The following is a 23,318-nucleotide window of genomic DNA, read 5'->3' as shown; positions in this document are numbered from 1 at the left end:
TTCACAGAAACATACACTACAATGACGACTCATAAGAAAAGGACATCAATTAATTTCCCCCATTATATATAAGACTTCAGATGACTTTTAAATGAATTCCAGAGTTATTCAGAAGAAAAGCAGGAGCCAGGCAGAAAGGTAAATCTGGGACTGCAAATTAGCCAATCCCATGGCTGTCAACCTTCAAATCATCTTTTATAATGTTTGTTTCTTCCCTAGAACCTGCATTAAAACTATTTTTCCAGCTAAACTGAATTTATAAATCATAATTTACTGCCATCTGTACTAAACATTATGATTTACTAAAATGCATTTAGTAAATTATTATTCATAGCCATCTGTATTATTACTATTTTCCAGGTTCACTGTTGATTCAGATTATAACCAACAATCCATAATTATGAAGGTTTTATAATAATATTATGAAATCACATAAATCACTGTCATGTTTGTGATAAGCTATAAAGTCATGCAAGCCTGCAGAAACTTATGTACTACTCACTGATACCAATCATTTAAATATGGTCATTAATCTGTGCTCAAGTCCAAGATTAGTCACACACTGGGCAAGTTTAATTTGAGTATTGTGATTACCTCACATGGAGCTCTTTTACCCATGATTGTTGCACCAATCACACAACCCGAAATTCCTGTGATGTCATCAAGAGCCAATCAGGTGTTCATTCCGATTCTGCTTGGATGTAAATCAGCCACAAGGCAGACATTTGACATTCTGGTTCGTTTGTTCAGCTTTATCATGGGAAAGTTTACAATATTCATTGGAATTTTGAAATACTGGAAATAGTTTCTTACTATTTTATTTCTACACACTTATAAAAATAAGGGTGTTGAACAAATAAGGTTTTTTGGCTAATTAGAAAGCTCCAGGATTATATAGTAGCATTGGTGCTTAAAGACAGAACTCAAATGTATTAAAGTTAAGTAAAGTAGTCCCTTGCTTCACTGTCTTCTTACAGTACTTAGTACATATCATTATTATAGGAATGTCATATTTCAATGATTTTCTTACTTCTATGTGTGATCCTAATACATATTGCAGTGCTTGGCAGGCAGTAGGTGGATGATGCATATTTGTTGAACAGAGGACTTTCCTTTGCCCAGACTGAAGAGTTTCAATCCTCAAAACTTGATATTGTTTCATGCAAAAAGACGAGGAATGTTCTTTCCTAAGATAAACAAGATGCACGCGTGAAGGACATGTGAATCCCAAGAGAGCAAAAGTAAACCTCAGTTCTACATTTAAATGTTTCAACAATTACACAATGAGCTGCTGCTTCTTGGGCTCACTTCATGCTCAATAATGGCACACAGTCCTGCAGTGTAGGCTAGTAATTAGAAGGGAGGCTTTGGAATCAGGCAGACCCGAGTCCATAGCCTGTCAATGCTACTTGGTATTTTGGGGCAAATTGCTTATTGCCATAAAACTTGATTGTTCTCATCTATAAAATGGTGATAATAACAGAGCTCTCAAAGGGCACCTGAAGGCCAGACCTACCCAGAGCCTTTGAGGTTTCAGTGAATGTTTTTATGACCAAACAATGCAAGGTACATTTTTTTTAACCACAAAAAATGAATTCATATACTTCTGACCTCCAATCTCTTTTCTACACCTCCAGGTCTCCTGAAATCATTTGCACCTCCAGTCACTGCAACAACAGGTAAGACCTCTGAATAAATATCTTTACTTGCCATATGTGCTGGTTTGAAATTGTTGTGTACCCCAGAAATGCCACCTTGTTTAACCCTGATTCAGTATTGTAGGCGGGACCTGTTGATTAGGTGATTTCCATTGAGATGTATCATCACCCATTCAAGGTGGGGTCACTTACTAGAATCCTTTTAAGAGGAAACCATTCTGGAAAAAGCTTCAGAGACCACACAGCCACAGATCTTTGGAGATGAAGAAAGAAAACACCCCTGGGGAAACCTTTTGAAACGAGAGGCTTGGAGAGAATACAAACAGATATTGCCATGTGCTTTCCCAGCTGACAGAGGTGTTCCGGATCCATTGGCCTTTCTTGCGCCAAGGTATCTTTATCTGGATTCCTGAGTTTGGACATTTTTATAGCCTTAGAACTGTAAACTTGCCACTTAATAAATTGTCTTCTTAAAAGCCTTTCAATTTCTGGTATATTGCATTCCAGCAGCTTTAACATACCAGTGCAGATTTTGGTACCAGAGAAGTGGGGTGCTGCAGTTTGCAAATACTAAACATGTTGGAAGGCTTTTTAAATGGATAAGGGGAAGATTCTGGAAGAGTTGTGAGGATCTTGATAGAGAAGGCCTAGAATGCTTTGAAGAGACTGTTGGCAGAAATGTGGACTCTAAAGAGAGTTCTGATATGGACTTAGACAGAAATGATGAATGTGTTATTGCAAACTGGAAGGAAGGAAATTCTTATATTCAAGTGGCAGAGAATTAGGCAAATGGTGTCCTGATTTTCATTGAAAGTTCAAATTTAAAAATGGTGAGCTGTGGTACTTAACTGAAGAGAGCTCCAAACTAAATGTGGAAAATGCAAGCCTGGTCTCTCTTCACAGCTTACAGTGAAATATGACAGGAAGAGATAAGCTGAGAACTGAACTCTGGAGTATAAGGAAACCAGAAATTTATGGTCTCTCTTCCAGAAAGGGAGAACTCAGAGAATAGTGCCCCACATGGGAATTTAACCAAACACAGAAAACATCAGTCGTTTCAGAAAAAGTCAAGGTTGGAGATGGTGTTATCCAGGAAGGATTTGTGGAAAGTTCTACCGTCTGATAGTTATGATCCCTCCATACTACAAAAAAAAAACAACAACAAGAATGTTGTTTTACTGTATAAACAGAACCACTGTGTGTTTGAACTAAAAGGGACAGAAAAGGGACAAACTGAAGGAAAAATAACTTCAAAGGCAGAACCCTGGAAACTGAGGTCTGAAGCCAAGAACCTTTGGGCCAGGAGAGTGGACCCACCCATACACATGGAGAGGGCGAGTTTGCCCCAATACTAGAGGGCAGGCCTGGAAGAGTTACCAAGCCCCAGGCTTCCAAGAGGGTGGAGCACATTCCTTGGGAATTGGGGGTAGCCTGACTGCCACTCCATTTTTCTGGAGGGGTTGAGTGTGTGCTCAGGAGATGGCAGAGATCCTGGGTGCTGCCATGATATTTGGAGAGGGTGTAGTTGAGAAAAAGTTGGTCCCACCAATGAGACTCTGTTTGGAAAACTCACCCTAGCATTTGGAGAGAGCAGGACCCCTGAGTAGGCCTGTGGAAAGGGTGGGACTGCTGCTTTCTAAAGTAATGAGGATAAATAACTATCAAACATTGAAATGTAATGGAATATGCCCTGCAGGTTTTCGGAATTGAGTCCAGTGACCCCTGTGTTTCTTCCAGTTTCTCCTTATGGTAATGGAAATGTGTATCCTATGACTGTCCATCCTTTGTGTGTTGGCAGCAGATGACTTGTTCTGAGTTTTATAGGTCCAGAGCCAGAGGAGAATTTTGCCTTAGGACAGACCATGCCTGTAGTTGACTTTGATGAGATGCTGTACTGTTTCTGACTTTGTATTGTATTTGTATTGTTACTAAAATGGTTTTAGCCTTTATGATATTGTAATAGAATGAATGTATTTTGCATATGGAAAGAAAATGCCTCTTTGGGGTTCAGAGTGTAGAATGTGCTGGTTTGAAACTGTTGTGTACCCCAGTAAAGCCACATTTTTTAATCCTGATTCAGTATTGTGGTTGCGACCTGTTGATTAGGTGGTTTCCATGGAGATGCATCTCCATCTATTCAAGCTGGGGTCACTTACTGTAGTCTTTAAGAGGGAACCATTCTGGAAAAAGCTTCAGAGTCACACAGACACAGACCTTTGGAGCTGAAGAAAGAAAATGTCCCCGAGATAGCCTTTTGAAATGAGAAGCTTAGTGAGAAAGCCAGCGAACAATGCCATGTGCTTTCCCAGTTGAAAGAAATGTTCTTCACCCATCAGCCTTTCTTGAGGCACATTATCTCTTTCTGGATGCCTTAGTTTGGACATTTTTATAGCCTTAGAAACATGAACTTGCAACTTAATAAATCCCCTTCGTAAAAGCCATTCCATTTCTGGTATATTGCATTCTTGGAGCTTTAGCAAACCAATGCACCATACTTTATGGTAACACCTTGTTGCTTCTCTTCTACTATTTTTCTTTTCAAGGGGAGGAAAGTTTCACTCACAAAGAAATAGATAACTTGATGAAAAGTAATAGATAACTTGAGAACTCTTATGGTATTATTGAAGCATTACAATTCAACAGCTCTCTGAGTCAGTAATGATGACACTTGGACAGTACTTTCCAACTTACACAACTCTTCCACAACAATCATTTCATTATCTCATTTTTTCTTTCTCACATACATAAACACACACACTCTCTCTCACAAAATAAGCAGAACAGATATTACAGTTTCTATTGTTAGATGACAAATGAGAAGGGAATGTAGTGCAGTAGAAAAAGAATGGACTTTAAAGTGTTGGGTTTAAATCCTGGCCCTGGGTGACTAGCTGAGCCTCAGTTTCCTAATCTTTCAACTGGTTACAATAATGCCTATCCTCAAAGAACCTGCTTGGAATATAACATGAGAGGATAGAAGGCATTTGAAACACAATTATGCTTATTATTATCAAGTCCCAGAGAAATAACTTTCTTAATTACTCAGTTTATTTTCTTAATTACAGAATCTAGACTAGAATCTAGGCTGCCTGACTCCTCTTATAACCTGCCTTCTGGAAACAGCTCTTGCTGACTTTTCACATTTAAAAGATATACCTCTACTTTTTTCATATAGCAACTAAACAGTCTATTTGGTTTTCTTCATTTATCAAATCCTTATAAATATCACGCTTACTAATATTGAACCAATTATTTTAACAATGACATATTCAGTCAATCAATATATGGCTTTGTCTCTGTGGCATCAATTTGATTTTTTTTTTGTCACAGAGATGCTGTTTTACTTAACAAATAGTATGGTATTGAACCCATAAACATCTGTCTACAAATAAATTCTGTGTCATCAAACAAAAACATACTAATAGTGTTTCAGGCAACACAATATCACAAACTAAGAGCTGAGTGGAGAATTTGGATATATTTATAATTGTTCAAGTATTCTCTGCAAAAGAGAAATAAAACATCAGAAAACTAATGATACCACTTCACCATCATTGGAAGAAAGAATCAAAATGTTGCACACCTGAAGAAAGTAAGTGGGTATAGGACTGCAGCATGCAAATCAGTCTCTTTAAAAGTGAAATTTATTCATTAGACCTAGTTGGTAATACTGGTTATCAAAGATAGATCATTAGAATTATGTTACCTATCCAAAACGGAGCGACAGCTATTGCCGAAGAACTTGAGATTCTTACTTTTGAGATGTCAGAACTTATTAGATGTTTTCAAATGTCATGCATTTCATTCCATGGTCCAAAAATTTAATTAAATGAACTGTAAACCTTTCTCAATAATCTTCAGAAATCAACAGAAGTAATCACTTTTTCCTACACCACAAAATTACCAGACCTACCCATATGGCTGAGTGTCCAAAGCAAAAATAATTTAGAAGGAAATTTAAGATTTGTTGAGGTAATAAGGAAGAATTTTATGTAATTCTATGCAGAACCTCATGATGGCTAACCCACCTATTTTACTTATGCTCATTTAGAATCAGAATATTTTTTTCCTCAAAAAACCCTCAATTGGAGCAAATTCCAGTACTTATTAAGAGAGAAACACAGGTTAGACAAAATAGTGTTTAACATATGCTCATGGCATTACTGTATTTCCTGTTTTGTGTTCACAGTAAGAAGATTTTGAAAACTTCCTTTGTATAAATTACCAGGATGAATCACAGCCCCCAATCCTGAAGCTGGTCTCCAGGCCCCATCCAATGTACATCATTTCCCTCCTACACTATCCATTCCACATGGACCTCACCCTCAACCTATCGCTTCTTCTGCTCTCAAGGGGCCATATGGTGGGATGACAAGACCATCGTTCTTGAGGAGTCTGATACCCAGTTTTCATGCTCTTCTCAGGTCATGGCTGCCACCTATCAAAAGTAACAAGAGCAATACAAGTCGAGCACTTGGGTACCAAATATATCCTTTCATCCCTATTTTGAAACAGCAGCTCTACTTCCTCCTGAGGATGGGAGCCAATAATTTCTGCCAATGTAGTGACTGCTTTCTGTGCCTGAGGTGTCTTGGCACACTGAGCCTCAAGTTAGAGGGAGAAAGCCATAGTTTACAGCACGTAAAGCGCAAATTCTGAAAGTGGGGAATTGGGAGTGAGGGTGAATGAGGCCACTCCTACTTAAACCCCTTGGTTCCTTGACCCACACTTTCTAACTACTGAGAACATGCACAATACAATGGCTGTTAAGTCACAGTGCATTCTGCGTCCTTGAGGATGTTTTTCTACCCTGACAAGGTAGCATCTCCAAACTGGCAGTTCCGTTGTGCCTTTAGCTGATTACTTCATCATACCCTCAGGCTAGTAGCAGCTTGGTCATGTGGTATATGATAGAAACAGTGGCTCTCATGAGCATGTGCCCATAGCTGTACCTCATTTCCTGTAAAGTGAGTCCACTGATTTGATTCTCTTTCCTCATAAGTCAAGGAACTAATGCGAGGGTTCTGCCAATCACCATGTGTGTCTATTCCACTTTCACAGCCGGGGACTTGAGAAATACATATCATGGAGAAGGGATAGTATGAAAAAATGCATGGCTTCCTAAAGTACCTGGTGGTATAAGGTCATGTCAATGGTTGGAACACAGGATTTTATGGGTAGGGGAAGAGTGAAGTGAAAGGTAGTAGAACGATGTGTCATGCAGAACATTGGATGTTATGCTAAAGAACTTAGCCATTATTTTTAACAGCAAAATACTATGATGAAATTTACATTTTCAACAATGTGGAAGTCAAATTGGAAAGGATAAGACTTATCAGGGATACATGTAAAAGATAATATGTGGGATGTGAGAAAAATAGAGTAGTCAAAAATCACTCTAGGTTTTTAGCCTGAGAAACTGGAATGGTGGACTGGCCATTAACTGAAATGGGGGAAATTACAGGGGAAATTTTTCTGGGGATATCAACAGTTTGATTTGGACATTTATTAGATAGCTAAGTGAAGATATCAAGGAGGCAGTTGGACATAGTAATACGGATTTCAGGGGAGAGTTTATGAATTTAGGAACTATCAGCACATAGATGAAATTTAAAATTCAGATACTGAAAGAGCTCTCCAATGAGTGAGTATAAATAAAAGGAAACAGAGCTCCAATGCTGAGCCATGGCACATTCCAAAGTTTAGCTGCTGAGGAGGCATCGGGAGACTGAGAATGTACAGTCAATGAAGGAGCAGCAAATATTGGTCTTGATAGCCAAGTGAAGAAACCATTTCTGTGAGGAAGAAGTAATCAGCTGTGTCAAACACTATTGCATAAGTGTAGTGAGTTGAGACAAAAGAGAACTGATCATTGGATTTAACAATGCAAAGGTCATTGGTGGCCTTGACCAGGAGCTGTTTGGGAGCAACAGAGCAGTTCTGATGGAATAGCAGAGAAAGAAGTCTGCTTTCAAAAAAGAATGGGAGGACTAAACAAACTGTGGTATATACATACGATGGAATATTATGCAGCTTTAAGACAGAATAAACTTATGAAGCATGTAATAACATGGATGGACCTGGAGAACATTATGCTGAGTGAGACTAGCCAAAAACTAAAGGACAAATACTGTATGGTCCCACTGATGTGAACCGACATTAGAGAATAAACTTGGAATATGTCATTGGTAACAGAGACCATCAGGAGTTAGAAATAGGGTAAGATAATGGGTAATTGGAGCTGAAGGGATACAGACTATGCAACAGGACTGGATACAAAAACTCAGAAATGGACAGCACAATACTACCTAATTGTAATGTAATTAGGTTAAAACACTGAATGAAGCTGCATCTGAGGTACAGTTTTTTTTTCTTCTTTTTTTCTTTTTTTCTCTCTATTATCGTTTTATTTCTTTTTCTGTTGTCTTTCTATTTCTTTTTCTAAATCGATGAAAATGTACTAAGAAACGATGAATATGCATCTATGTGATGATATTAAGAATTACTGATTGTATATGCAGAATGGAATGATTTCTAAATGTTGTGTTAGTTAATTTTTTAATTAATAAAAAAAAAGAATGGGAGGAAAGGAATTCAAGGCATGTTATACAGGCAACTCTTTTAAAGAGCCTTGCTGTGAAGTGGAGGAGGCAGAGGAGTACGGTGGTAGTGGTTAAGAGAGAGGTATGGTCAAGAAGTCAAGAGAAGTATTTTATGGTTTTGTTTGTTTAGTGTTGTGTGTGTGTGTATTTTGAAATGAGGGGAATAACAGCATGTTTGTCTTCTGAATGGATGCCTAGAAGAAAAAGTCACAATGCAGGAAGGAGAAGGAGGATTTGTAGAGCAACACCCTCAAATTAGCAGGTGAGATGTTTTGGGATTTACTGCAAAAATGGCTGTAATGGCTTTTAGATAGATGCTCAGTTCATGCACAGACACAGCAGGAAAAACAGTGTATATGGGCTCACTGTAGAAACAGAGTGGAAGTCTGTGGAAGTATCTTCTAATTGCTTCTATTTTCTCAGTGAAATAGGAAGCATGATTATTTGTTTCTTCAAGTGTTTGCTTGTCTGTTTTCTCAACCTCCAAATGCACTGCCTTAATCCATTCACCCCCACCAGCCTCTAATTGCAGTTTTTCTCTAATGGAAAATTTCCTGGTGACCAGAGATCTCTGCAATCAATAACATCTATGGGGATAGAAGACAAGAAGTGGTTAAATATTTAAATTGATATTGCATATCTGTGTGCAGTCTGTAATAGACAACCAACAATTTTTAGGGAGAAATTATCCTTCTCGAGCTGGAGCTTTATGTGGAGTATAATACTTGATCCAGTTCTATGATATTTCTCCTTCTACTTTGCTCTGCTAACTTCACTACAGCGTTCAAGGCCTTGCCCTTGGGCTGGAAGAGTCTGTTCAGTTCTCAGGGTCCACATTAAAGGTGATCCGACAGCCTACTTTCAACTTCAAAGTAAAAGAAATAGTTTCTGAACCTTAAAGGCAGTAGATATAAAAGCGTAAGAGCAGTGGTTTTCAAACTTGGCTGATCACTGGATGAATATCTGTACAGTTCTTTAAAAAATGTATACTCCAGGATCTATCACTAAAAATGGATTAAACAGTGCCAGAGTTGTGCTCTGATACGATACCAACTGAAATCATGGAACCTTAGTGAACTCATCATCATAGTAAATACAAAAATGACTTTTACAGTGCCTAGAACACTGTAGAAATGCAAAGAATGTTTTAAAATGGTATCTCATTCCCTTAACTATCCTTTCCCATAGCATATCCAATCCTCTCTTTAGTTTTTCAAATAAATTTTATTTGGAATACTTTCACATTCGCAGAAAAGTTGCAAAGACAGTGCAGCGTTCCCATATATTTCTCACCCAGTTTTCCTTATTGGTAACTGCTTACAATACTATGGTACATTTGTCACAACGTACAATTTGTGACATTCTCCTTCTTCCATTCCTGGATCTAATCCAGGATAGCCCTTTCTTCCTATTTTGAAAGAAAATTATCCATAACATTTTAGCAAGGGCTTTCTAAAATAAGTACACTTTTAACACCTAAGCTCTCGTTTTATTTTACTATTAAAATTGATTCTTTTCATTTTTTGCCTTGTTTCTAGACACAAAGAAAAAACATTCTTCTTTGTGTACAAGAAGTGTATCGCCCATATGCCATAGCAGCTGTGCTGCCAGTTGTTGATACAGTTGTAAAAGTAACTTCCATACCCTGACTTCAACTTATACACAGGGAGCAAGGAATGGTTTCTATGATGCTACATGACATAAAAGTCAGTAGGCATTATAAGTAAGGTTTCCTACCCATAGTATGGAAAGGTCAAGCTCAAGCTCATAAAGTGATCATCTATTCATTCAACATTTATTGTGATCCTGCTATATGTTGGTACGTAGGCACTTGAAACACAAAGACAAAGTGACAAAGTTCTGCCCTCAATTAACTCAGTCTAATGAAGGAGATAGACATCTAAACAAGAAATTATAATACATTGTAATAAGTGCTAATATTGAGGTACATGTAAGATACAATGGGTGTGAGGAGGCCAGGTAAGGCTTTGCCAGAAGAGACGTTTGCAAAGAGAATAAACATGAATAAAGGAACAGAGACCTGAGAACATGTGGCACAATCTACTAGGTCTTAGAAGTAGTTTGATATGGCTGAAGTATCTGCACAGGGTTGGGGAGTGGATGGTACATGATTACATAAAGATGAGGCTGGTGATGCAGGAAATACTGAATATGGTTTGAGATATTCACGAATGTAGATTCAATTCTGAGTGGGATGTAGACTCATTGAAGAAGTGATCAACTTCTTATTTCTACTAAACTGCACTTGTATCTTACGCTACTTATAAAATGAAGTCATGGCTAGTAAGTGGTAGATCTGAAACTTAAATCAACTTTTGTTCGACAAGAAAGCCCATGCTTTATATCCACCTTGACAAATGCCTGTCGGCCATTCTCTAAAGAGCAGCTCTCCTGCCCAAATGCCTACAGCACTGCCAGGCAAGAAAATCTGTAGTGATCTTTGATATCTTCTTAAACATCATTCTCCTTCTCTCAATTTTCTCCCATTCCTGTCTTCTTCCCCACCTCTCCTTTTCAAGTGTGATGAGTAATCTCAGGCCTTTTAATGTACATATGATTTATAAAGCAGCCACCTGGTTGGCCATATATACTGTAGGCTCTATAGCCCTGCATATGACCTCTAATCAAGCCACTTCAAATATTGGTATAATCACACCATTCGAGAGACATCTGTGGCATTTTTTCTTCAAGAACATCCAAGACATAGACATAAACTACATTAAGCGCCAATTTCTATGTATGTCAATTTTTACAAGTTTCCTCTAATGTGTTCCTTTTCCAAACACATTTTCCTTTACTCTTCCAAATACATTTTCAGTTTCAGTGAGGTCAGATATTTTCCTGTCTGTGTCAGGCATATTCAGTCCTTTCTTCATGGCTTTTCCCATATTATCTCTGCTACTTGGAATGACCTTCTCTCTCCCCCATTCATATATTAAAAATCACGGGCCCTTTATAGATCAGCTATTTTACTTCTCTACAAAGTGACCCTGTCAATTAATCTGAGCCATCAAAAATCTCTCTTTGAGATTCCCATTGAATTTTTTTTTTTTTTTTTGTATGGGCAGGTACTAGGAATTGAACCCAGGTCTCCGGTATAGCAGGCGAGAACTCTCCATGGCCTGCCCTCCCATTGCACTTTTAACACTTAATTGTTCTCTACATATGCTAGTTCTATTTTTTTTCCTGATTAATACAAACATTTTAGTTCAGACCTAGTTACATCAGATCTAGATTAATACAAGAACATACTAACTTGGCTTCCTTGGCTCTAGTTTCTGCCTTCTAGTTTATCTCCTGTACTGGTACCAGATTAGACTCCCTTAAAAAAAATACAGCAAGTTCCAAGAAGATGGCAGAATAAATTAGGCAGAATTTACTCCTTCACCATAGAAGAACTAGAGAAATTACAATAAACAACTGGGACAGCAATTCCAGGGTACCAGTGACAATAGAGGAAATTCTGCCCTACACAGAGAGGATGTGGATAAAAAGTGGAGAAATTACGATTGAGAAGACAGGGTGAGTTTATTCAATCATGACTACATCTGGCTACGTGCAGGCCAGAGCAAGTGCCAAAGAACTGGCATGTTCTCGCACTCCCACCTCCACAGCCAGCTGGAGAGATCTTCCCTCTCAACTCCACAGCTGGAAGCTCCCGTATTGGAGCCCCAAAAACAACAGGCTTGGTTGACTTACACACAGAGACCTTGCGGTGGTGCCTACCACACATCACCACGGCAGGCCACTATGGGCACCTGGTTTAGGGGGATATTGGGGGCCCTCCACTGGGGACAAGGGGGTGTCACAAAGCAGAGCCCATTTGAAAGTTGGCTGGCGAAAGAGACACTCTAGGTCCTGCTACATCTATCTTTTCTCCATGGGAGCCCAGAGCACACATGGAATGCACGGGTGGAGAGGTGGGGATGAAGAAGCGAGCTGCACTACAGCACTAAGCATTCTTGGGCTGACTGTGGGTAGGGGAGGTTGAAACTCTCAGTCCACAGCCAAAGGTCACACATATCACATGGGAGCCTGGGAATCACCAGACCCATTGTGCCCAGAAGGAGATTCTCTGCTGAAGTAAACAATGCCCAACCCCAACTTCTAGTGTTGGTGGCTTTCAATGTACATAGAGACCTCTGGACTTAACTCAATTTTCTACCAGTCAGTAGTCTCTCTAGCCGGATGCTGCAGTCTGTGAGAAGTGCAACTAAAGGGATGAGCTGGCCCAAGAGTGCCATCTGCTGGGAAGACAGAGAAAGTACACTCTTGAAAACTGCCTTTCTGCCCAGCCTTTAGAAGATCTTCAATTAGACTTCCACCTCCTGCATGAGGCCCCAGCCTTTCATTAGCTGGGAATTACTGACAAACCAAGTGCCAAAGGAGAACTTCAATACAAACCCAAGCAACTACAAAATCTTAGACAAACGAGGGAAATCAACTTTCAAAAATAACCTTATCAAGAAAATCCAATGCATAGAAATCCACAAAAACAATCACTAAGCCTATGAAGACGCAAGAAGATATGGCCAGGCCAAATGACCAAATTAAAAAAACCGGAAGAGACACAGAATTTGGATCAATTAATCAAAGGTGTTCATAGAAATAACTTCAGTGGGTTGGCTAAAGACATAAAAGATATCATGAAGACACTAGAAGAGCATAAAGAAAAATTTGAAAGCATAAACAGGAAAACAGCAGATCTTACAGAAATGAAAGATACTGTAGATAAAATTAAAAATATACTAGAGACCCACAACAGCAGCTTTGAAGAGGCAGAAGAAAGAATATGTGAACTAGAGGAGAGGGCAACTGAATTAGAAAGCACAAAAGAACAAGTGGTGAAAAACATGGAAACATTGAATTTGATCTCCAGGAAATGACTGACAACATGAAGCACACAAATATAAGAATTGTTGGTGCCTCAGAAGGAGAACATAAGCACAAAGGGCTAGGAAGATTATTTGAGGAGATAATTGAGGAAAACTTCTCAACCCTTACAAAAGACATAAAAATGCACATCAAAGAAGCCCAATGAACTCCAAACAGAATAAATTCAAATAAAACCACTCCAAGACACATACTAAACTGATTCTCAAATGCTGAAGAGGAGGAGAGCGTCCTGAAGGCAGCAAGAGAAAAGAGATTCACCACATAAGAGGGAAGCCACATAAGACAATGCTGACCTCTCACCAGAAACCATGGAGGCAAGAAGGCAGTGGTATGATATATATAAGATTCTGAAAGAGAAAAATTGCCAGTCAAGAATTCATTATCCAGCAAAGCTATCCTTTGCTGGAAAGAGGGCAGTGTGACAGAGGCTCAGTGGCAGAATTATCGCCTGCCATGCCAGAGACCCAGGTTCAATTCCCAGTGCCTGCCCATTGGGGGGGGGGGGGGAGAAAGAGCTAAAACCAATGACCTAATTGAACATCTGGAGAAACTGGAGAAAGAAAAGCAAATTAATGCTAGAGTAAGCAGAAGGAAAGAAATAACAAAGATTAGAACAGAAAATTAATGAAATGGAGAATTAAAAACCATAAAGAGAAACAATAAAACAAAAAAAATGGGTCCTTTCAGATTGATAACCCCCTAGCCAGACTGACAAAGACAAAAAGAGAAAAGCTGCAAATAAATAAAATCAAATACAAGAAGTGGACATTACCACAGACCCTGAATAAATAAAAAGAATCAAAAGAGATTACTATGAACAGTGGTATGCCAATAACTAGACTATTTAAATGAAATGGACAATTTCCTGGAAACACCTGAACAACCTACACTGACTCGAGAAGAAATAGAAGACCTAAAAAAACCAATCACGATTAAAGAGATTGAATCAGTCATCAAAAAACTACCAACAAAGAAGAGCCCACAACCAGATGGCTTCACAGGTGAATTTTACCACACATTCCAAGAAGAATTCAAACCATTTATGCTAAAACTCTCCCAAAAAACTGAAGAAGAGAGGACACTACCTAACTGATTCTATGATACACATATTACCCTAATACCAAAGCAGGATAAAGATATATAAGAAAATTTCTGACCACTCTCTCTAATGAATGTAGATGCAAAAATTCTCAATGAAATACTTGCAAATCAAATCCAACTGCATATTAAAGGAACTATACACCATGCCCAAGTGGGTTTTATTCCAGGTATGCAAAAGTGGTTCAACAGAAGAAAATCAAATAATGTAATATACCACATTAACAAATCAAAAGGGAAAAAACACAGGAACATCTTGATTGACTCAAAAAAGGCATGTGATAAAATTCAATTCTTTCATGATAAAAAACTACAAAATGTAGAAATCAAGGAAACTTCCTTAACATGATAAAGGGCATATATGAAAACCCACTATAACATCATACTCAATGGTGAGAGATTGAAACGGTTCCCTCTACGATTGGGAATAAGACAATATCCACTATCACCATTGCTATTTAGCATTGTGATAGAAGTGCTAGCTAGAGCGAGAGCTAGCTAGAGCAATTAGACAAGAAAAAGAAATAAAAGGGATCCCAAATTAGAAAGGAAGAATTAAAACTGGTCACTATTTGCAGATGGCATGATCCTATATTTAGAAAATCCTGTAAAGATGACAACAAAGCTACTTCAGCTAATAAGTTCTGCAAGTGGCAGGATACAAGATCAACATGCAAAAATCACTGGTGGTTCTATACACTAGCAATGAGCTATCTGAGGAGGTAATCAAGAAAAAAATTCCATAACAATAGCAACTGAAAGGATTAAGGATTTAGTAATAAACTTAACCAAGGATACAGTAACAGATCTGCACATAGAAAACTAAAAGAAATCAAATTTTAGAAAACTAAAAACTAAAAGAAATCAAAGAAGACCTGAATAAATGGAAAATCATTCTGTGTTCATGGATTGGAATGGTAAATGTCATTAAGATGTTAATTCTACCCAAATTGATCTACAGAGTCAATGCAATACCAATCAAAATTCTAACAGACTACTTTGCAGAAATGGAGAAACTAATTGTCAATATTATTTGGTAGAGTAAGGGACCTGAAATAGCCAAAAAATCTTGACAAAGAAGAATGAAGTCAGAGCTCTCATACTTCCTGACTTTAAAGCATATTATAATGTCACAGTGGTCAAAACAGCATGGCACTGGCATAAATGTAGATATATCAATCAATGGAATCTAATTGAGAGTTCAGAAATAGACCCTCAGATTTATGTCAACTGATTTTTTTTACCTCAATTTTAGAAGGAAATAAATGCCAGAGGCAAGAGTGTCAACTGATTTTTGACAAGTCTCCCAAGTCCACTCAACTGGGACAGAATAATCTCTTCAACAAATGGTGTTAGGAGAACTGGATATTCATAACCGAAACACTGAAAGAGGACCCCCATCTTATACCCTGTACAAAAATTTACTCAAAATGGATCAAAGACCTAAATATAACAACCAGTATCATAAAATTCCTAGAAGAAAATGCAGGGAAACTATTCAAGATCTAATGATAGGCAGTAGTTTCTGAAACTTTACACCCAAACACAACCAATGAAAAAAAAATTAAATAATAGGAACTCCTCAAAATTGAATACTTCTGTGGTTCAAAGGACACTGTCAAAAGGGTAAAAAGACAACTGACTCAATGGCAGAAAATACTTGGAAACCACTTAACTAATAAAGATTTGATATCCAGAATACATACAAAGAAATCCTACAACTCAACAATAAAAAGACAACACAATTTAAAATGGGTAAAAGATATGAATAGAGGAAATTTCCTCCCAAGATGAAATATAAATGGCTAAAAGCACATGAAAGGATGCTCAGTTTCACTAGCTATTAAGGAAATGCAAATCAAAAGCACAATGAGGGGGGCCATGGTGGCTCAGCAGGCAGAGTTCTTGCTTGCCATGCCAGAGACCCAGGTTCGATTCCCGGTGCCTTCCCATGCGAGGGGAAAAAAAAAGCACAATGAGATACCATCTCACACCTATAAAAATGGCCACTAAATTAGACAAACTCGAAGCTACAACTGTTGGAAAGGATGTGGAGAAATTAAAATACTGATTCTCTGCTTGTGGGAATGTAAAATGGTACAGCCACTGTGGAGGATGTTTTGGCAATTTCTCAGGAAGCCCATTGTAGAGTTGCCATATGGCCTAACAATATCACTACTTGGGATATACCCAGAAAATCTGAAAGCAGGGACAAGAACAAACATTTACACACTGATGGTCACAGTGGCGTTACTCATAATTATCAAAAGATGGAAACAATATAAGTGTCCACTAAATGGATAAGCCAAATGTGACAAATACATCTGGTGGAATATTATTTAGCAGAAAGAAGGAATGAGGTCCTGAAGCACATGACAACATGGATGAACCTTGAAGACTTTATGTTAAGTGAAATAAGTCAGACAGAAAAAGACATATATTCTATGATGCCACTGACATGAAATAATTATAATATGAAAACTCACATACATAAAAAATAGAATATAGGTTATCAGGAGATAGAATAGGGCTAAAGAATGGGAAGTAGTTGCTCAATATGTGCAGAATGTTTAGGGTGAACTTAAATGTTTGGAAATGGACAGAGGTGATGGTAGCACGTTATTGTGAGAATAATTAACAGTGCTGAATGTTGTTTGAATGTGGCAGAAAGGAGAATTTTAGTTACGCACGTTACCAGAAGGAAAGTTGGAGGTTAAAATATGGGAATGTATAGCACAGTAAATCTTGGGGTGACCAATGTCTGTGATTAACTGTACAAATATAAAAAATTTCCTTTATGAACTGGAACAAATGTACAACACTATTATGGGGAGTTATTAATAGAGGAATATATAGGGAAAATGTAACTATTGCAAACTATGGGCTATAGTTAACAGTAACATCATCCTTTATCAACAGCAACAAGAATACCACACCAATACTATGGGTCAATAATGGGGGAAGATAAGGGGTATGGGAGGATTTGGGTTTTCTTTTATATTTTGATTTATTTTCTGGAGTGATGAAAATGTTTTAAAATTTCTCATGGGAATACATGCATAACTATGCGATGATGCTACTGGGAGCCAGTGAGTGTATACTTCTGATGGTTTGTATGGTGTGCAAATATATCTTGATAAAATTGCATTTTAAAAAGATACATTGAAGTTCTAATCCCTAGCACCTAAAAATGTGAACTTATTTGGAAGTAGGATTGCTATAAATGAAACTAGGCAAGTTGAAATTCGTTTGTATGGGAGTAGGGTGGACCCTTAATACAGTATGAGCGGTGCCCTAATAAGAAAAGGACATTTGGATACAGATAGAGAGAGCTGAGGAACACCATGTGATAATGGAGGCAGAGAATGCAATGTCGGCCGGGAAGCCACTTGCAGAAGCTGGGAGAGAGGCACAGATTTTTCCCTATAGACATCAAAGGAAGCATACCCTGCTGACACGTTGGTTTTGGACTTCTAGCTCTAAAACTGTGAGACAATAAATTTCTATTGTTTTAAGCCACCCAGTTTGTAGGATGTTGCTGCTGCAGCCCTAGAAAACAATGACAGATGGTTCACAGAATAGTCTGGGAAATGGGCTAGGGGTTAGCTTTCAGGAACAATGCCTAAAGACATGTTGAAAACTATATTGATAAGAGGTCCACAGCCACTGCTTCTGCTCTCTGAACACGAGAGAAACATCACCATTGCTCCTGTTGTTTCCTTCCAAAGCCACTTTTGTTCCAGGAACTAAGCTTTGCAGTCACCAGTGCCTCCCAAATCAGATGCCTCTGCCACAACTCTTCCCAAAGAAATGGATTTCACATGAAGCCACCTTCCTTCAGGACCTAACTTCACAACTAGAGATTCACACAGTGTGTCTAGTTCATATGACTGAGACCTAATTCTAAGGGAGGCTGAAAATTTGTTTCTAGAGTTTCACTATAGGGAAGGAGGAAAGCACTTAAATGGTATAAGGGTATTAGAAGATGGGGAACAGTCAGAAAACAGTGTAAAAGCCCATATAATTAGGTAACCCAACATTTACTTCCAACCCTCTGCCTTCATCACAGAGATTAAAAAAGCTAAATACCAGCTTTCCAAGACTGCCTTATAGCTAAGAGTGACACATTCCTGGAAACAAGATGAAGTAGAAGTCTTCTAGGGGCTCTAGGATACCTTTGGCATCTTGGAAGAAAGGGCCGGAAGTGACAAAGGCCACCACTACCTGCCTTACTTTTGTGTTGAATGCATATACAATGCATGGAGCTATGGCAGCCATCTTGTGACAATGAAGGGAAGGTCAAGAGACTTTGAGAGACTCTTCTAGCACCCTGACACCTATGCACTAAGAAACCAATGCCAAAAATTGTCTACCTCTAAGCTTCTTGTTTGTGAAAAAATTAACTGTTATTTGTTAAAGCTACATAAATAGTTTGTACTAATTGTAGCCTAAAGTTATTCCTTACTTTTGCAGACTCACATCATCCCTTACTGGCTTATGTTCCATTCCAGCCTCTTACAGAAGTTATATCTTCATAACCTCTAGGAAAACTATCTGTCCCCAGTTCTATTCACAGGGAAACCAACGGGGCCAGATAAAAATGAAGTAGCCATACAAGGAGTACACACTTGAGTGATACACAAAACACAGCCCTTATCATCTTGTGAGTAGAAAGATGAGTGGAAAAAATGAGATGAAAATAATCAACTGCCATCAGTTCCACAACTGCCTTGTGGGTGGGCTGTATTCTAAAACTTGCTGACAATTTTGCCTTTGAAACACCACTTCCTACAAAAGCTGGAATCAAAGACATATGCTCCAGAATCAGGGCTGCCACAGCTCTCTGCATTTGGTCAACTGGTCACAGGCTGTATTCAGCCAATCAGTCAGAATGTGGCTATTGACTAAGGTGGGAGGGTGTTAGTGCATGAAGGGTGTGAACAGTGAGGTTCTGATCTTCTGTTTTATTTAGGTGGGGTAGTTGGTCAGCATGAACTCTTAAAACATACTCATTTCACAATTCACTTTTATTAGTTCTGCAGCACAAGAAGAAAAGGAGTTAAAGTAGAACAAATATTATCACTGTAATAAAGTGCTATGTTTTCATTATCTGAATTGCTACATCTTACCGAAATGTTCAAAAGTGGAATAATAAACCTGGCTTGTGTTTGTTACTGTTCAACTGAAAGGAAAAAAAATCAAAGTTATATTTAATGACATCGTTCTAGATGAAATACTATTCAATTTTTTAAAAAATTATTGAGTGCATTTTCTTCATTTCATTAATTACATTCTTCAATGAAATTCTGGGCTTTTGGAAAAGAAGTATGCTTAGCAATACCAGAGACAAAAATCTTTTTAAAGGGTTGTCAATATAGGTTTAGGCCACAAAGCGTTGTCAATATAGGTGTTTAGACCACAAAAACAAATGAGCTTTACTGAGTACTTGTTCCAAATCATGGTATTAATAATAAACAATTATTGAAGTTGCGGAAAATCATACTTTTTAAAAGCAGATTTTGTATAAACCAATGCAACAACTTCTTTTGCTAATATGGTAAAAATAGTCCCATCTCTGAGTCCTACGTTTTCTAGCTGCTAAATGGACAAAATTCTTGCTATATTATGTTATGAAGATTAATGAGAAACTTCTCATAAAGAGTCTAGAGCATGTGGCAACAATGATCTATACAGATTGTTCTATTTTTATGGAGGCAGCATGGTGTAGTAGAAAACAAAGATTTTGAAAGAAGAGAGACTCTGGTTGAAATGTTAACTCTCCTTGGGCAAATCATTACACGCCTTTGATTTTTGGTTTTCTCACTTTTAAAATGGAGACAAATACTAATTCTGCAGGGTTGGTTTCAACAAAAAATGATACAAGCATATTTTAAGATCGTTTAAACAATTAGGTGTCATGCTGCAAAATAGGAGTGCAAAGAATTTGGTGATCTACATGTAAAAATAGGAGGAAAAGTTGGAGAACTCTTGAATTGAGCATCAAAGAGAAGCTGGGTATGACTTTCAGGGACACACAGGGTCAAATTCAGCTCACGATCACAGCAGTTTCAAAGTATAGACACAGAGCAAATATCTCCTCCCTTTTTTCCATCAATAGGTAGTATTAACCCAATACAATCTACAGTCTAGAAACAGAAGAGATGAAACTGAAGATGTCCAAATTTGGACTCAAAAACCAAGTACCCCACAATGAGCATTATTGTTCTGCCTTTAGAACTTTGGTAACCTTCCCCTTTTACTTGATAGTAGCATTTTCAAATTGGTTAGAAGTTACTTTTTTCACACTACTGTAATTTCCAAAAGAAAAAGAAAAACAAAAATCAAGTACCCCACAATGAGTATCATTGTTCTGCCTTTAGAATTCTGGTAACCTTCCCCTTTTATTCGATATTAAGCATTTTCAAATTGGTTAGAAATTACTTTTTTCACATTACTGTAATTTCCAAAAGAAAAAGAAAAACAAAACAAAATAAAAACAATTTACATTGATTTATAAAATTCTCCTTATATTGCAGATGCTTGATTAAAATTAACTTTCCTTTGGCTTTTCTCATTATACCACTCAAGGTGACTGAAAATCTTGAGAGTAAGCATTTTAATGGGTAATAGTGAGTTAAAAAGAAGTTATCAGATATTTCCTGAAGAACTTAAGACTGAAAAGACTGGAAAGCTGATCTCTGGATTTATGACACCTCATTTAGAGAAAGGAGGCCAAAGGACAGACCCAAATGAAAATTGTTCCCTAAGTGTCCCTAAAATGGTATTTGAAATTCTCAAAAAATATCTTGTGAGGAATTAGGCTTTAAGTTACGAGAATTTAAGGTTTTACACTTCCTAAAATTTTACGTCTACCTTTCTACTTTTAAGAAATTAAACATGGCTGATGAAAGAAGCTTTAAAATATATGTTCACTAATTTCTATATTTGAACATAGCATTGTCTAAATGTTTAATTTTATAATATTCTAGTGTAATTTCCAAGCATATTCATTTAGAACATTTTGAATGCTATAGTCCAATGCAATAAAGTAAAATAGAGCTAAAAAATAAAATAGAAATAAATTCAGTTTGAATAAAATAATTTATATATATGTAAATTTATGATTTATAAAGACTAGAAATATGTTCTAAGTATTCTCTTCTTACCATTTTGTCACTCTACTTTCTTATCCTCAATGATTTGGCCATTGCCCAGCTCTTAGGATATCATCAAAAATTACTCAAAGGATATTTGATGACTAGGTCTTCCTCTTTTTCTTTCCACAATAAACACCATTTGTGATTAACAGACATAAATGTCTAAAATTGAATTAGTTTAGAAATTACACACACACAAATACTGGTAAGAACCTGCAGAATAATCAGCCCAAATAAATAAAATACAATTATATATTGGACAGGCTACTCAGATTTTGGCCTCTGATTATAGATCAATAGTTTTACTTCTGAGAGGTATTGTAAGGTATAATGTAACTTTATGAATACATGATTTCTGAGTGTGAGTATACCAATTAGCCACAGCACAAATGGAATTTGTTCAGGTTTAGACTGAATGGCCAGTCAAAGGTTTGGTGGTAAAGCTCTTCACAAAATTAGTTCTCTTTCTGGGCACAGGTTGATTGCATTTCTCCACTAATTTGAATTAGATGTGGATATGTGACTTTCTTTGGCCTGCGAAATGTGAGCAAAGGCGATATATTCAGATTCTTGCCAGACTGGAAACCTTGAGAGTCATTACATTCTCTTTTCCCTTTGCCCTAGTATTTAGCAATATTCTACCTGGTGGCTGTTTCAACTAACTGGGTTCCAAAATTTCTGGAAATTTTGATTCCATAGTATTTGGAATTTTGCATTCAGAATCTGAAATACTGATCACAATATTTTCACTACTAGTTTGCTGGTGAAATTATGTCAATCAATGCCTGTTAAGTGAGCAATTACTCAATTCTCTTTTGAGTCCTTGAAAACACCTCAGTTATCAAAATGCTTGCATACCTTTCCTAAGCTGACAATATTTGGCAAAAGAGAGAAATACTTGTAGTCAGAGGTTTTCTTTTAGAAGTCTGTCTTTCGACATGAATCGTTTTCTTCCAACAGTGTCTAAGCTCTAACTTTAAAAGATTATACTGTGTCTGGATTAAACTGCCAGCTTGTACAAGCTTGAGCTAAGGAAAGGGAAGTGTTATTTGGTGTCTAAAAAAAAAATCATCCATTTAATACAGTCATGGTGATCCTTGAAAACTGTAGGGGAATGATGTAGAGGAAAGAAAATACAGACATAAAATCTCGAAAATCTATTAACAACAAGAATGTATAAGTAATATTTTACAGAGGATTTATCAATGCCGTGATATCCAGAATTCACCAAACCAATAGGATATTCACGATATGAACGGTAAATGCCTACAGAATCATGTTCAAACAACTGGAAGATTTAGAAATGGTAAGCAATATGATAAGGTACTTTAATTACCTATTGAATAGTGAGAAACGACCAGAGAGTCATGGTAATTCATCAAACAAAGGACAATATTGACATATTCACATTAAAAACGACTAAAAAGTATTTATCAAAATTATTAGCAAAATACTGTTTAAAGAGGTGATATATGTGCACCACGCAAATGTATTCTATATAGTACATCCTTCTTTCAGAGATTCAAAGCATATATTTAACATAATAAAGGTTCTGAGAAGATCTATAGTAAGAAAACCTATTTAAATCAGTTTGGTAGGTTAAATTATGTACCCCAATGTAAAACATGCTTTTAATCTTAATCTCATTACTGTGGGTGTGAACCCATTTGTAAATAGGACCTGTGAAGATGTTATTATTATTTAATGTCATTATTTAAGGTGTGCCCAAATTGAATGATGATGGGCCTTAATCCAATATGGCTGAAGTCCTTATGAGCAAGGAAATTGAACATGGATTAGAAGGTCAGAGGGGAAAGCTGGAGGTTATCAGAAACCTGGAAGAGAAAGTAAAGGTCATTGCCATGTGATGGGAAAGCCAAAGAACC

At 37.3% G+C, this 23,318-nt stretch overlaps 1 long non-coding RNA gene across 3 annotated transcripts in view; it reads right to left on the bottom strand.

The window, feature by feature from the left end:
* The window catches only part of LOC143670355 (uncharacterized), a 249,778-nt gene that overhangs the window by 200,397 nt on the left and 26,063 nt on the right, over window positions 1–23,318 (bottom strand). For all 3 annotated transcript variants that reach the window (XR_013169331.1, XR_013169332.1, XR_013169333.1), the window contains 2 exons: window positions 1,031–1,187; window positions 595–750 (listed from right to left, as the gene is read on the bottom strand). This is a non-coding gene — a long non-coding RNA (uncharacterized LOC143670355). The remainder of the gene's footprint in view (window positions 1–594; window positions 751–1,030; window positions 1,188–23,318) is intronic.

This window comes from Tamandua tetradactyla, chromosome X (assembly GCF_023851605.1).
Source record: "Tamandua tetradactyla isolate mTamTet1 chromosome X, mTamTet1.pri, whole genome shotgun sequence".
Lineage (NCBI taxonomy): Eukaryota > Metazoa > Chordata > Mammalia > Pilosa > Myrmecophagidae > Tamandua > Tamandua tetradactyla.
The sequence above is the reverse complement of the archived record's forward strand: the minus strand, read 5'-3'. Positions and strand labels throughout refer to the sequence as shown.